The sequence below is a fragment of the Lissotriton vulgaris genome, chromosome 5, assembly GCF_964263255.1.
Source record: "Lissotriton vulgaris chromosome 5, aLisVul1.2, whole genome shotgun sequence".
Taxonomy (NCBI): Eukaryota; Metazoa; Chordata; class Amphibia; order Caudata; family Salamandridae; genus Lissotriton; species Lissotriton vulgaris.
In genome coordinates this window covers 1,825,487,610-1,825,500,449 of record NC_141693.1, presented here as the reverse complement: position 1 = coordinate 1,825,500,449, position 12,840 = coordinate 1,825,487,610, and positions in this window count along the sequence as shown.

Genomic DNA, 12,840 nt, shown 5'->3' with positions numbered 1-12,840 from the left:
GAGAGGCCTCTCCAAGAACCCAAACAAGACATTGTGGACTATGTGCTTGGCATAAGGTCCAGAATGGCTGAGTATATGGAAAAGGCATCCAAGAATCTTAAGGCCAGCCAGGAGCTTCAGAAGCACTGGTATGACCAAAAAGCTGCACTGGTTGAATTTCAACTTGGGCAACAGGTGTGGGTTTTGGGGCCAGCGGCACCAAGGGCTCTCCAGGACAAATGGAGTGGCCCTTACCCTATCCTGGAGAAAAAAGAGTGAGGTCACTTACCTAATGGACCTGGGCACAAGCAGGACACCCAAAAGGGTTATCCATGTGAACCGCCTTAAGCTCTATCATGACAGGGCTGACATCACCATGCTGATGGTGACTGATGAGGAACAGGAAGCAGAGAGTGAACCTCTCCCTGACCTCCTCTCTTGCAGCCCAAAAAATGGGTCAGTGGATGGAGTAGTCTTTTCAGACACCCTCTCTGCCCAACAGCAGACTGACTGCAATCAGTTTTTTTCAACAGCATGATAGTCTCTTTTCCCTGACCCCTGGTCTGACAAACTGGTGTACCCATGATGTGGACACTTGTGACAGTAACCCTGTCAAAAACAAAATCTACTGACAATCAGACCAAGTCAAGGAAAGCATCAGAGCTGAAGTCAGCAAGAAGCTGGAGTAATTGAACCCTCTGGTCCCCAAACCCCATCCCAATGGTGGAAAGAGAGAGAGATGAGGTTCTGTGTGGACTATAGAGGGCTCAACTCTGTCACCAAGACAGATGCTCACCCCATTCCAAGAGCAGATGAGTTGATAGATAAGTTGGGGGGCAGCCACATTTCTCAATACTTTTGACTTGACTGCAGAGTACCGGCAGATTGGCATGGCCCCAGGAACAAAAGAGAAAACAGCATTCTCCACGCCTGATGGGTACTATCAGTTTACTGTAATGCCTTTTGGGTTAAAGAATGCCCCTGCAACCTTCCAGAGATTGGTGAACCAAGTCCTGACGGGGTTGAAGTCCTTTAGTGCAGCTTATCTTGATGATATTGCTGTCTTTAGCTCTACCTGGCAGGATCACCTGATCCACCTTGGGAAGGTTCTACAAGCCGTGCAAACTGCAGGACTGACTATCAAGGCATCCAAATGCCAGACAGGGCAGGGCACTGTGGTGTACTGGAGGCCAGGTCCAACCCTTACAGCCCAAGATCCAGAGTATCATGGACTGGGCAGCTCCAACAACCCAGACCCAAGTTAGGGCATTCCTTGGCTTGACTGGGTACTACAGGACGTTTCTGACAGGATATGGGTCCATTGTGACTTCCCTCACAGAACTCACCTCCTATAAAATGCCCAAGAAAGTAAACTGGAATGTTAGCTGCCAAAAGGCTTTTGACACCCTGAAAGAAGCAATGTGCTCAGCACCCATTCTAAAAGCACCAGACTACTCCAAGCAGTTCATAGTGCAGACTGATGCCTCAGGACTGGGGATAGGAGCGGTCCTATCCCAGATTAATGAGGAAGGCCAATATCAACCTGTTGATTTTATAAGCAGGAGGCTACTCCCGAGAGAGCAGCGTTGGAGTGCCTTTGAGAGGGAGACCTTTGCTGTGGTTTGGTCCCTGAAGAAGTTGAGGCCCTTCTTGTTTGGAACTCACTTCCTGGTTCAAACTGACCAACGACCCCTCAGATAGCTAATGCAGATGAAAGGGGAAAATCCGCAACTACTGAGATGGTCCATCTCCCTACATGTAACGGACTTTGAAGTGGAACACCGACCAGTGACGGCCCATGCCAATGCAGATGGACTTTCCAGGTTCTTCCACTTAGACAATGCCCTAGGGCAAGGTTAGTCTCATCACCTTTCTTGGGGGTGGTGGGGGGGGAGGGGGGGTTGTTTTAAAAAAATTCCATCTTTCTTGCATTGGTATGCCCCCACTTTTTGCTGAACGGCTGATGTGCCTTGACTGAGTGTGCCCTGTGCTCCTGCCAACCAGGTACCCAGGGCCTGTGTTCCTTCCCTAAAACTGTGTTGAAACTAAAACCCAATTGACATCTCTGGCCACCTGTCAGCCCCTAGTAAATGGTACCCTAGGCACCCAGGGCGCGGTGACCAGAGAAGACCCCTAAGAGATGCAGCACTTATTGTGCCACCCTTAGGGGCCCTGACACCCACACACTGCCTTTGCAGGCTGAGTGTCTAAGTACAGAACTAAACAAAGAGTCGACATGGCACACATCCCTGTGTGCCATGCCCACAAGACCCACTGCCCTGGCATACTTCAGTCACCCCTCTAGCTGGGTGCCCTATGCCAGTGGTGTGGGCACATATGCATGAGCCCTGTGCCCCTACAGTACCCAGGGCCATTCCTGGGCACTGTAAGTGCAGTGCTGCCATTAAGAGTGTATGGTGCTGGGAGGTCGACATTACGAACTCCACAGCACCATAATGGCCTCACTGAAGACTGAGAAGTTTGGTATCAAACTCTCAGCACATAAAACCCGCACTGATGCCATTGTGAGATTTAATGTAAAATGCACCAGAGGGCATCTGAGAGATGCCCCCTGAAACTTAACCTACAATACACATCTGGACTGAGAGGCTGCCTAGGCTGCCACACAGCAGACATGTTGCTGGACCCCTGGGTGGGGAGCCCCCGCTCTCCTGTACCTGCAACAATGCACATCCTGGGGGAGGTGCTAGGTCTCCTCCCCAGGATGGGCAGGGGGAAGCTTCAAAGGCCTGCCGCCTCTGTGAGCTTCTCCAGACCATTTGCTGTGCCCAGCAACTGGCCCCCACGGGTTCTGACCCCCACTCTGGTGGAAAGACTGGTGGGAAACCCTACGTCAGGAAGGGGGGTGTTTCAGCCTGTCCCAACCCCACCCCTCAGGTAGGCGAGGTGAGGTGAAGCAAGACCCTGGGCTCCGGCCATCTTGAGGATGGGGAGCCCTGCCCAAACACAGCTAGGCTCCTGCCCCCTCCCACCGGAGAGGAGCAGACTAGGGGGTGTACCCACCCCAGGACAGGGACCTATTGGTCCCTGCCCATGCTCTACCTGTAACGCCCCTAAATTCAGTATTTAGGGGCTCCCTGAACCTTCCTTCTTCAGATCCCGATAAGAAAAGAAGAAAGAAGATCAAGAAGAAGAAGACCTGCCATGCAGCTGCTAACAACAGGACGACACCCATTGACTTGGCTCCAGCCCACCGGCCTGTCGATCCTGGAATCTGCTCCTACTTAATCCCGGCGACTCCTGCGGACAGCAACCTTGGGACCCTCGGAGGACCTGCCTGCCTTGACCCTCTTGAAGACTGGGACTCCCATAAGCAGAGGCTCTGCTTCAACAGCCATACCCCGGGTGCCAGCCAGGAAGTACCAGACCAACCCACTCTGCACCCTGCTAGCCTGGCCCGTTCACGAGTGATGCAAGACCACGAGGATGTCCCCCCCGGTGACTGTTACCCATAGGCCAGTGCCCAAAGACCCTCCTCCATGAACTAGAAGACGCCTGCAGCCTCAGAACCAGGGACCCCTCCAACCGCGACCAGCCGAGGGTAAGATTTCCCGACGCCCAAATACACCCCTACACCCGGCGCCCTGCGGCCCCATGCGCCTTCCTTTGGGGTACCTACCTCTTCTCCAAGATCCCAACTTACTTCTTGAAGTGGTGGTCTCACCTGAAGAATCACTGTCCCCGAGTCTGCAGCCTTTGTTCCCTTTTTACCTTTCCCATTGAATAACATTGAGCGCCCAACGGCTCAAAAGCACCCTGCACCCAGCCGCCTGAGTGCCTCTGGCCGTGTACCCTGTGTCCTATCCTACTTCCCCATTTGCCCTGAGCAAGAGACCAGGAGCCCAGCTCCCACAGCCGGGTGACCTGCTAGCCAGCAGCCACCAACCGAAGGCCCCCTGCCTCTCATTGGATAACATTGGGACTAACTACCTCTGCACCCGACTGCCCCTGTGCCGCTGAGGGTGTACCATCTGTACCTACCTGACCCTGAGTCTATGCCCAAAACCTTAACTTCACTGGTAGAGTACTCACCTGGAAACCGATAACTCACTTTCTTGCCATAGGATAACATTGACTGGTTTGACTCGAAAAATCTTCTAAGTGTGAAGTTTTGAAAATCTAAAATATTCCTATAAAATCAACCGAATTCTGAATTCCGAAGTAGTCACCTGTGATCAGGAGAGAAGCCAGTACTGCACCTTGTAGCCCAGTACTGACCCGCAAAAGTAATCCTAGCCGGGTTTGCTAATAACCTGAATTCTTGAGAGGGGGACAACGCCCGCGTCCTCATATGACTGCCTTGACCAAGATTTTTATGGATGAAAGTGCACAGACTTCCTACAGAGTCTAATTCGGAGTACTCTAGGCCCTATTCACCATCCAGGCACACCTCTCCAGTGACCATTACGGATTTGCCTACACCACCTTGAGTTCTAATTGTATCTACTCTACCTCCACAGTGCTTTCCTCATACTTCACCTCCTCCTCCTTCTCAACCAGTGATTCCAGCCGTACATCCAATGCCAATTTCACCAGTCTCTCCGCCACCAGATACTACTGAGCCGGTGACGCATGCACCAAGGCACCCTATATCTCACTCCCATCACACCAAACCTCACTCCTATATGTCTAGGTCAATCTCAAGATCCCACCATCGACATTGTTTAAGATCTCGCAGTCACTCTTATTGAAGGCAGAGAAGATACTCTACAACTATAACAAGATCCTCCCAATCTCATCTTACATCATCTTCAGCATTGTATTCACCTACCTTAATGGATTCTCCTCCACCAAGAGTATCACCAATAGACAACATTAACACCTTCCAGGAAGTTCCTATCAGGGGAGCTAACAAACTGAATTTATCGACTACTACAAAATCCACAAGTGAACCTTTAGACACTTCATCAAAGGTTTGCAGCTATACCACTGCTCCCTTTGGTTCCAGACCTCCTAGAACCAGCAATGGAATTCTTCCTGACTGTGGCTGCTGTAAAGGCTGATCCATCATACCTAAAAAAGAAATACAGACCACTGGATCAAAATCTGTGCTTTCTTCGCACAGATCCAATTCCAGACTCATTGTTTCAGCAGCTCAGAAACCTCATGACACGGCGCCATCTTCTATGGTACCTCCTGATAAGAAGAGCAAGAAACTGAATTCAGTGGGCAGAAAGGTCTGCAGAACCTCTGTAGTTTCCATGAAAGCTACTAGTGCTCTCCTAGGATGGTATGACAGGTCTCTTTGAGACTTCATTCAACAATGCATGGGTGATCCTCCCAGAGATAAGGGTCAGGATTTCCAAAACATTGGTAATGAAGGCATGATGGTGTTGAAATAGGTTATCAGTGCTGCAGCAGATTCCTCCACTCTATCAGTGCATGGCTACTGTCATGGCCTGGCTCTTCGGCGCTCTTCTTGGCCGAGACTCACAGGAATGAAACCAGAAGCTCAACATCATATTCTCAACCTTCTTCTTTCTGGTAACACCTTGTTTGTCTCTCATGCTGATGACAAGGTGTCTAGGAGGAAGTCTGAATTTGACACTGTCAAAGCGGTCGAATTGAAAAAAATAGAGAATGTAGGAGACATATTTTTAGGCCCTGTGACTCCAGCTATTTCCACCATAGGGGTCAAACCCCTCATTGGTCTATAGGACAGCAGTAACAACAACAAACATCTCAGCCACAAGGGCAACAACAACAGCGCCGTCAGTCAAGAGGCAGAGGAGGACAGTTAGCATCTGCTCAAGCCCCTAAAACTTCAGGTGGCAAATAATGAGTCATCTCTTGCCCCCTTCCAGTGCCTACTCCAGTAGGGGGAAACACCTTTCCTGCAAGAATGGCAAAAGTTAGCCACCAACAAATGGGATCTAAATATTGTACAGCATGGATACTGTCTCAGATTCAAGTGTCTACAACCATTTATTGCACCGAAGAAATGTTCCTTTTTCCAACGGGACCACCTGAAACAAGAAGTATCCATCTTTTTGCAAAAACAGGCAGTGGAAAAGATCTCCTCTCATCTGAAAGAAATGTGAATTTATTCCAGTTATTTTCCAGTGAAGAAGAAGGGACATAAAAACGAATACAGACCCATTTTGTGACCTGAAAAAAGCGAACAAATGGGTTCCCAAAGAACATTTCAGGATGTTGACTCTTAATCAGATCTACCCTCAACTCAATCAAGGGGACTAGCTATGCTCGATAGACCTGCAAGATGCCTATTTTCACATCCCAATAGCTCAGAAACATTGATAATTCCTGAGGATCATTGTACAGAAAGACCACTTTCAATACAAGACCCTTTCTTTCGACCTCAAGTCTGCACCATGAACTTTATCCGAATGCATGCTCTTTGCAGCAGCCCACCTCAGAAAAATGAGAATCTTTGCTTATCCATATCTGGATTATTGGCTCATCAAGACATCTTCCTATCAAGCATGCCAACATTATCATCTAACCATCATGACTCTCAATTGGCTAGGTCTGCATCTCAACACCTGTTCAATCCCTGCGTTACCTGGGTGCTGTTCTGGACACAATACATTCAAAAGTTTGACCTTCAGAGGAGAGATGATTATATATCCTTCGTAAGCTTAAGAAAACACCACATCTCACAGTGAGACAAGTCTCTTCTCTCCTGGGTTCAATGGTAGTGTGCATCTTCCTAGTCCCGCATGAACGCCCCTTCAGACGGCCTCTCCAATAATGCCTGGAAGTTCAATGGGATCAGACCTCAGGAAGAATGGAAAGATAAAGTGCTTCTGACCATTCATGCAAAACAATCGCCCAAATTGTGATGCTGCTCAGAGAATCTCCTCAAAGGAATGAATTTCCACCAAGACATGCCGGCCCAAACCATAGTGATGGATGTATCCTTGACAGGTTGGGGGTGTTATATGCACCATCTACAGATTCAAGGCCTGTAGTCTCTGAAGGAACAGTCTTACTACATCATCTTTATGGAACGGAGGGTGCTACATCTAGCCCGAAGGCTTTCCTCCCATCATTCAGAACAGACTCTCTCTTGTTCAGACAAATAATACAACAACCAGCACTGCTGATGAGATTACTCTTTTTAAACTGCCTTTGCATTTGCTTTGATATTGTTTTACCATCACTACTGTCGTCATTGTCCCTCACTGTTTGTGGGCAAAGGAATGTGATAATCTTTGCCTCTATTGTACTACTATGACTGTGGACATTGTGTGCTTGAACTCGCTTCAACCCAACTGCTTACTCACCGCCCTATGTTCCTTTTCTCTTTTAACTATACTTTCTGCTCTCCAGTCCGCCGCAGCATTGTGCCAGGTGTTGCGGAGAGAGCTTGTGTGTAGGACTGCCCCTACTATATGTGTGCCATCAGACCACCGCCATCTTGGGGAGGATGGCGGTCTAGTTTCATGGCTCACTTCGTGCACAGATGCTTAACAGCGGCCGCTGGGCGCAAACGCGCTGCTCTGCTGGTGAGGGTGCTCTTTTTAAACTGCCTTCACATTTGTTTTTATATTGTTTTTAACTCCATCGATGCTGATGATGGAACCGCTCTGACACCAGCCGCAGTAGTGCTGTGCTGATGACGGAGCGGATCCGTCATGGCCCGCTCGCCGTGCCTGCGTGGCGCCGATTCTACGCCTGCGCTGGGCGTTCCGTTGAGCGGGTGGGGCCATGACAGAACCCCTCCGTCATGAGCACAGCTCAACCGAGGGTGGTGACGGAGCGGTTCCGTCACCTGCATGGGCGTGCCGCATGGCCGCCCCGCCCCCTTAGCGCTGCGGCAGAATAGCCGCCGCAGCGGAGGTGTTCACATCACAACTGGCAGCATTGCCTCTCACTATTTGTGGGGAAGGAAATGTGATAATCTTTGTCTCTATTGTATTGCTCTGACTGCCTCAACCCAACTGCTTACTCACCGTGCCATGTTCCTTTTTTCTTTTAACTATCCATTCTGCTCTCCCATCCACTAAGGCTGTTGTGCCGTTTGTTGGGATAGAGCCCTGTGACCAACCTGAGACCCTCGAAGGAGGTCGCTCCCCTCGCTGCTCCTCAGCCTTAACCTGGTATCGTAGCGCTGCTCGCGCTGCTTCTGCTGAACTCGTTTTGGATTAAGCTGCTCTGCCATCACCTAATTGAAAGACTGCGCATTGTTTGTTGATTGATTGGACATTGCTGCCTCTGCCTTAGATTTCATTGCCCCGCTGTGCCGCTAGACTGCTCTTTAATTATTTAATAATTAGACATTGCTGCCTGTGCCTGCTTGCAGAATCGCGCCTGATTGTGCCGATCTCACTGGTATTGTTGTGACCTCCATTACCTGTACCTGTACCCCAAGCTCGTCCTGGCCGCCTTTTGGCTTGCAGCCATTTTGTTGTTGTTGTTGTTGTTGTGACCCCCAGCCCGGCTCTCCGCCCCGCTCCCCGCCTCCCAGCTGATCCTCCCTCCCACTGGAAGCATTGAGCCCGCTCCCTCGCACCAAGCGCTGTGACCGCCCTGAGACCCTCGAAGGAGGTCGCTCCCCTCGCTGCTCCTCAGCCTTAACCTGGTATTGTAGCGCTGCTCGCGCTGCTTCTGCTGAACTCGTTTTGGATTAAGCTGCTCTGCCATCACCTAATTGAAAGACTGCGCATTGTTTGTTGATTGATTGGACATTGCTGCCTCTGCCTTAGATTTCATTGCCCCGCTGTGTCGCTAGACGGCTCATTAATTATTTAATAATTAGACATTGCTGCCTGTGCCTGCTTGCAGAATCGCGCCTGATTGTGCCGATCTCACTGGTGTTGTTGTGACCTCCATTACCTGTACCTGTACCCCAAGCTCGTCCCGGCAGCCTTTTGGCTTGCAGCCATTTTGTTGTTGTTGTTGTGACCCCCAGCCCGGCTCTCTGCCCCGCTCCCCGCCTCCCAGCTGATCCTCCCTCCCACTGGAAGCATTGAGCCCGCTCCCTCGCACCAAGCGCTGTGACCGCCCTGAGACCCTCGAAGGAGGTCGCTCCCCTCGCTGCTCCTCAGCCCTAACCTGGTATCGTATCGCTGCTCGCGCGGCTTCTGCTGAACTCGTTTTGGATTAAGCTGCTCTGCCATCACCTAATTGAAAGACTGCGCATTGTTTGTTGATTGATTGGACATTGCTGTCTCTGCCTTAGATTTGATTGCCCCGCTGTGCCGCTAGACTGCTCATTAATTATTTAATAATTAGACATTGCTGCCTGTGCCTGCTTGCAGAATCGCGCCTGATTGTGCCGATCTCACTGGTGTTGATGTGACCTCCATTACCTGTACCTGTACCCCAAGCTCGTCCCGGCCGCCTTTTGGCTTGCAGCCATTTTGTTGTTGTTGTTGTTGTGACACCCAGCCCGGCTCTCCGCCCCGCTCCCCGCCTCCCAGCTGATCCTCCCTCGCCCCTCCCCCTCCCACTATCCACATATGACTGATGCATTTACGTGCAGCGTCCACGTGCAGCGGTCGCGCCCCATGCGCGCCGATGGCGCGCCAAAGGTAAGCCCGTCTACGCCCATCCGTGCCTGGACTGCGCTCAGTGCCAGACCCCCTGGCCCCCGCAAAATCCACTCCACCCGCACAATATACGACGCCGCAGCGCTCCTAGCCCTTAACCCCGGCCCACTCCAAAACTGCTACCAAGCCGCCCCAGGACACACCCATGGACCCTTCGCCTGCCACTCCTGCAAGTTCGTCTGCACCAGGAGCCACACCAATTCCACAAAATTAAGCATGGGCGGAAAATCCGTTCCGCTCGCGGATTTTGCGGATTTTCGGGAAATTCGCAATCCGCGAGATTCGCGAATCTCCCGCAAAATCCGCAAATCCGCGAGCAGCGGATTTTGCTCGCACTGCTCGCACTGTTCGCGTGAGTTCGCGCCCCGCGAATAAGTGCAAAATTGCAGAAATACGCTCTTAGCAAAACTGAAAGTAACTACTTACCAGGTTCAAAAGTTCAGGCTCATCATTAGTAGCCATTTCCTGTAGTGCTTCCTGAGGGGCCCCTCCAGAGTTCAGTTGCCAGTTGAAACTATTATGTGACCCTGCTCTGAACCTCAGAATAGTTACACATATGCCACAAAGGTCCTGAATTACAGCTAAGGGAGACAAGCAGGAGCCAGGCTGGAAGTTAAAATCCATTAATCAGCCCCTAATTCATTATTGTCAGTTGGGGCAGGGCAGGTGTTGTAACTAATTTTGCAACAATGAAAGCACTTAGCAAGTGCAAAAGATCACTAATCAGGGCGCACTAAGGAAGCAGGTGCCAGCTAAAAAAATATTCTGTGACACATTAATCAGCCCCAAATTAATTCAGGTCACTTGAGGCAGGGAAGGTGTGCTTTGCTTTGCCGAAAATAATGTACACTGGACAACCAGAGGGTGTGGTGATGAAACAGAGGGTGGCATGGGTGGGCCAGAGGGTGGCATGAGTAGTCAGAGAGTGGCAGTGGTGACAGAGAGTGGCAGTGATGAAGAAGAGTGTCCCAAACAGGCTGGACACGTAGAAACAACAAGTTCGCAAAACTTGCGACCCGACAGGTAAGTTCGCAAATTGCGAAATTGTAAAAACTCTCGCGAACTGGCAGAAACACGGGCGAACACAAAAAAAAAAATCCGCAAATTCGCGGGAATTCGCGGATTTTGCGGATTGCGAATCCGCAAATCCGCAAAATTCGCGAACGCGAGATCCGCAAAATTCGCCCATGCTTACACAAAATCCAAACTGAGCTCGGACACCAACCACCTAAAGTGCGTACTGCTCAACACCCGCTCAGTCCACAGACACTCCATCGAACTCTGGAACCTACTCGACACTACATCGCCGGACGACGCCTTCCTTACAGAAACATGGATGAACGCCTCATCAGCCCCTGACATCGCCATAGCCATCCCTGACACCTACAAGATCATCCGAAAGGACCGCATCAACCAATCAGGAGGTGGCATCGCCATCGTCCATAAGAACACCATCCGCATCACGACCAGCTCTGACGATAACCTCACTACCGCCGAACACCTTCACTTCCAGATTCACACCGACCCCAAACCATACTTAGAGGCACCCTTAACTACAGACCCCCAGGACCACGCTCACAATTCAGTGAAGACACCGCCGACTTCATTAGCCCACATGCCCTCCCTTCCGAGAACTACATTCTACTAGGAGACCTCAACTTCCACCTGGACAAGAAAAACGACAACAACACCACCACCCTTCTGGACAACCTAGCCAATCTCGGACTCAAACAACTCGTTAACACCCCCACACACTCGGCCGGACACACGCTTGACCCTATCTTCACCTCCAGCAAGCACATCTCCTTCGATCACACCACAGCCCTCCATTGGACGGACCACAGCTGCGTTCACTTCCACTACAAAAAATCCACGACCCACAACCCTCCAAAACCAATTCCCCGAAGAAACTGGAACAAAATCACCACCGACCAGCTCTCCTCGTCACTTCAACAAACCCCCCTGCCAATTCATCCGATCCTAACCAAGCAGCCACCAACCTCACACAATGGATCACACACAGCGCAGACGAACTAGCACCCTTGAAAAACCACCTAATCAAGCAAGGTAACACAAAAGCCCCCTGGTTCAACGATGACCTTAAGGAATCCAAGAAGCTGTCGGACTCTCGAGAAAACCTGGAGAAAAAACCCTACCACCAACAACCTGACCTCCCTCAAGATCGCCAACCGCAAACACCACCAACTCATCCGATCCACCAAGAAATCAGCATTTAAGGATCGACTTGACAACAATGCCCAAAACAGCAAGGAACTTTTCAACATCGTCAAAGAATTCACTAACCCCTCCGCAGGCACTAACGACATCACCCCCTCCCAAGACCTCTGCGACTCTCTATCATCATTCTTCCACAACAAAATCGCCGAAATACATAACAGCTTTCAAAACCAGTCCGAAGACCAACCCACTCCACCCACCCCCGAACCAAAACTCCCCTCTAACAACCTTTGCGCATGGAACCCAATCACCACTGAAGACACCATCCGCCTGATGAATTCCATCCACTCAGGATCGCCAACCGACCCCTGCCCCCACCACATCTACAACAAAGCAGACTCCATCATCGCACCCCATCTCCGAGATGTCATCAACTGCTCCCTCAATACTGCTACCTTCCCGGAAAACTGGAAACACGCCGAACTCAGCGCCCTTCTGAAGAAACCCACGGCTGACCCCACCGAACTTAAGAACTACCGCCCCATCTCGCTCCTCCCTTTCCCCGCCAAAGTCATCGAGAAAGCCGTCAACAATCAGCTCGCCACCTTCCTCAAATCCAACAAATCCCTCGACTCCTCTCAATCAGGCTTGCGAGCCAAACACAGCACCGAGACCGCCCTCATCGCAGCTACAGACGACATCCGAACACTACTGGACAACGGAGAAACAGTTGCTCTCATCTTACTTGACCTCTCCGCAGCCTTCGACACAGTCTGTCATAGCACCCTCATACAACGCCTCAACAACATCGGTGTACAAGGAAAGGCATTGGACTGGATCACATCGTTCCTTACCGGAAGAACCCAGAGAGTCCGCCTCCCCCCTTTCAAATCAGAGGCCACCGAAGTCATCTGCGGCGTACCACAAGGATCATCACTCAGTCCCACCCTCTTCAACGTATACATGAGCCCTCTCGCTTCCATCGCGCGCCAACACAACCTCAACATCATCTCCTACGCAGACGACACCCAGCTGATCCTCTCCCTCACCAAAGACCCAAACACCGCCAAAACCAACCTACTCGTAGGAATGAAAGAAGTAGCCGAATGGATGAAGAACAGCCGTTTAAAACTAAACTCGGACAAAA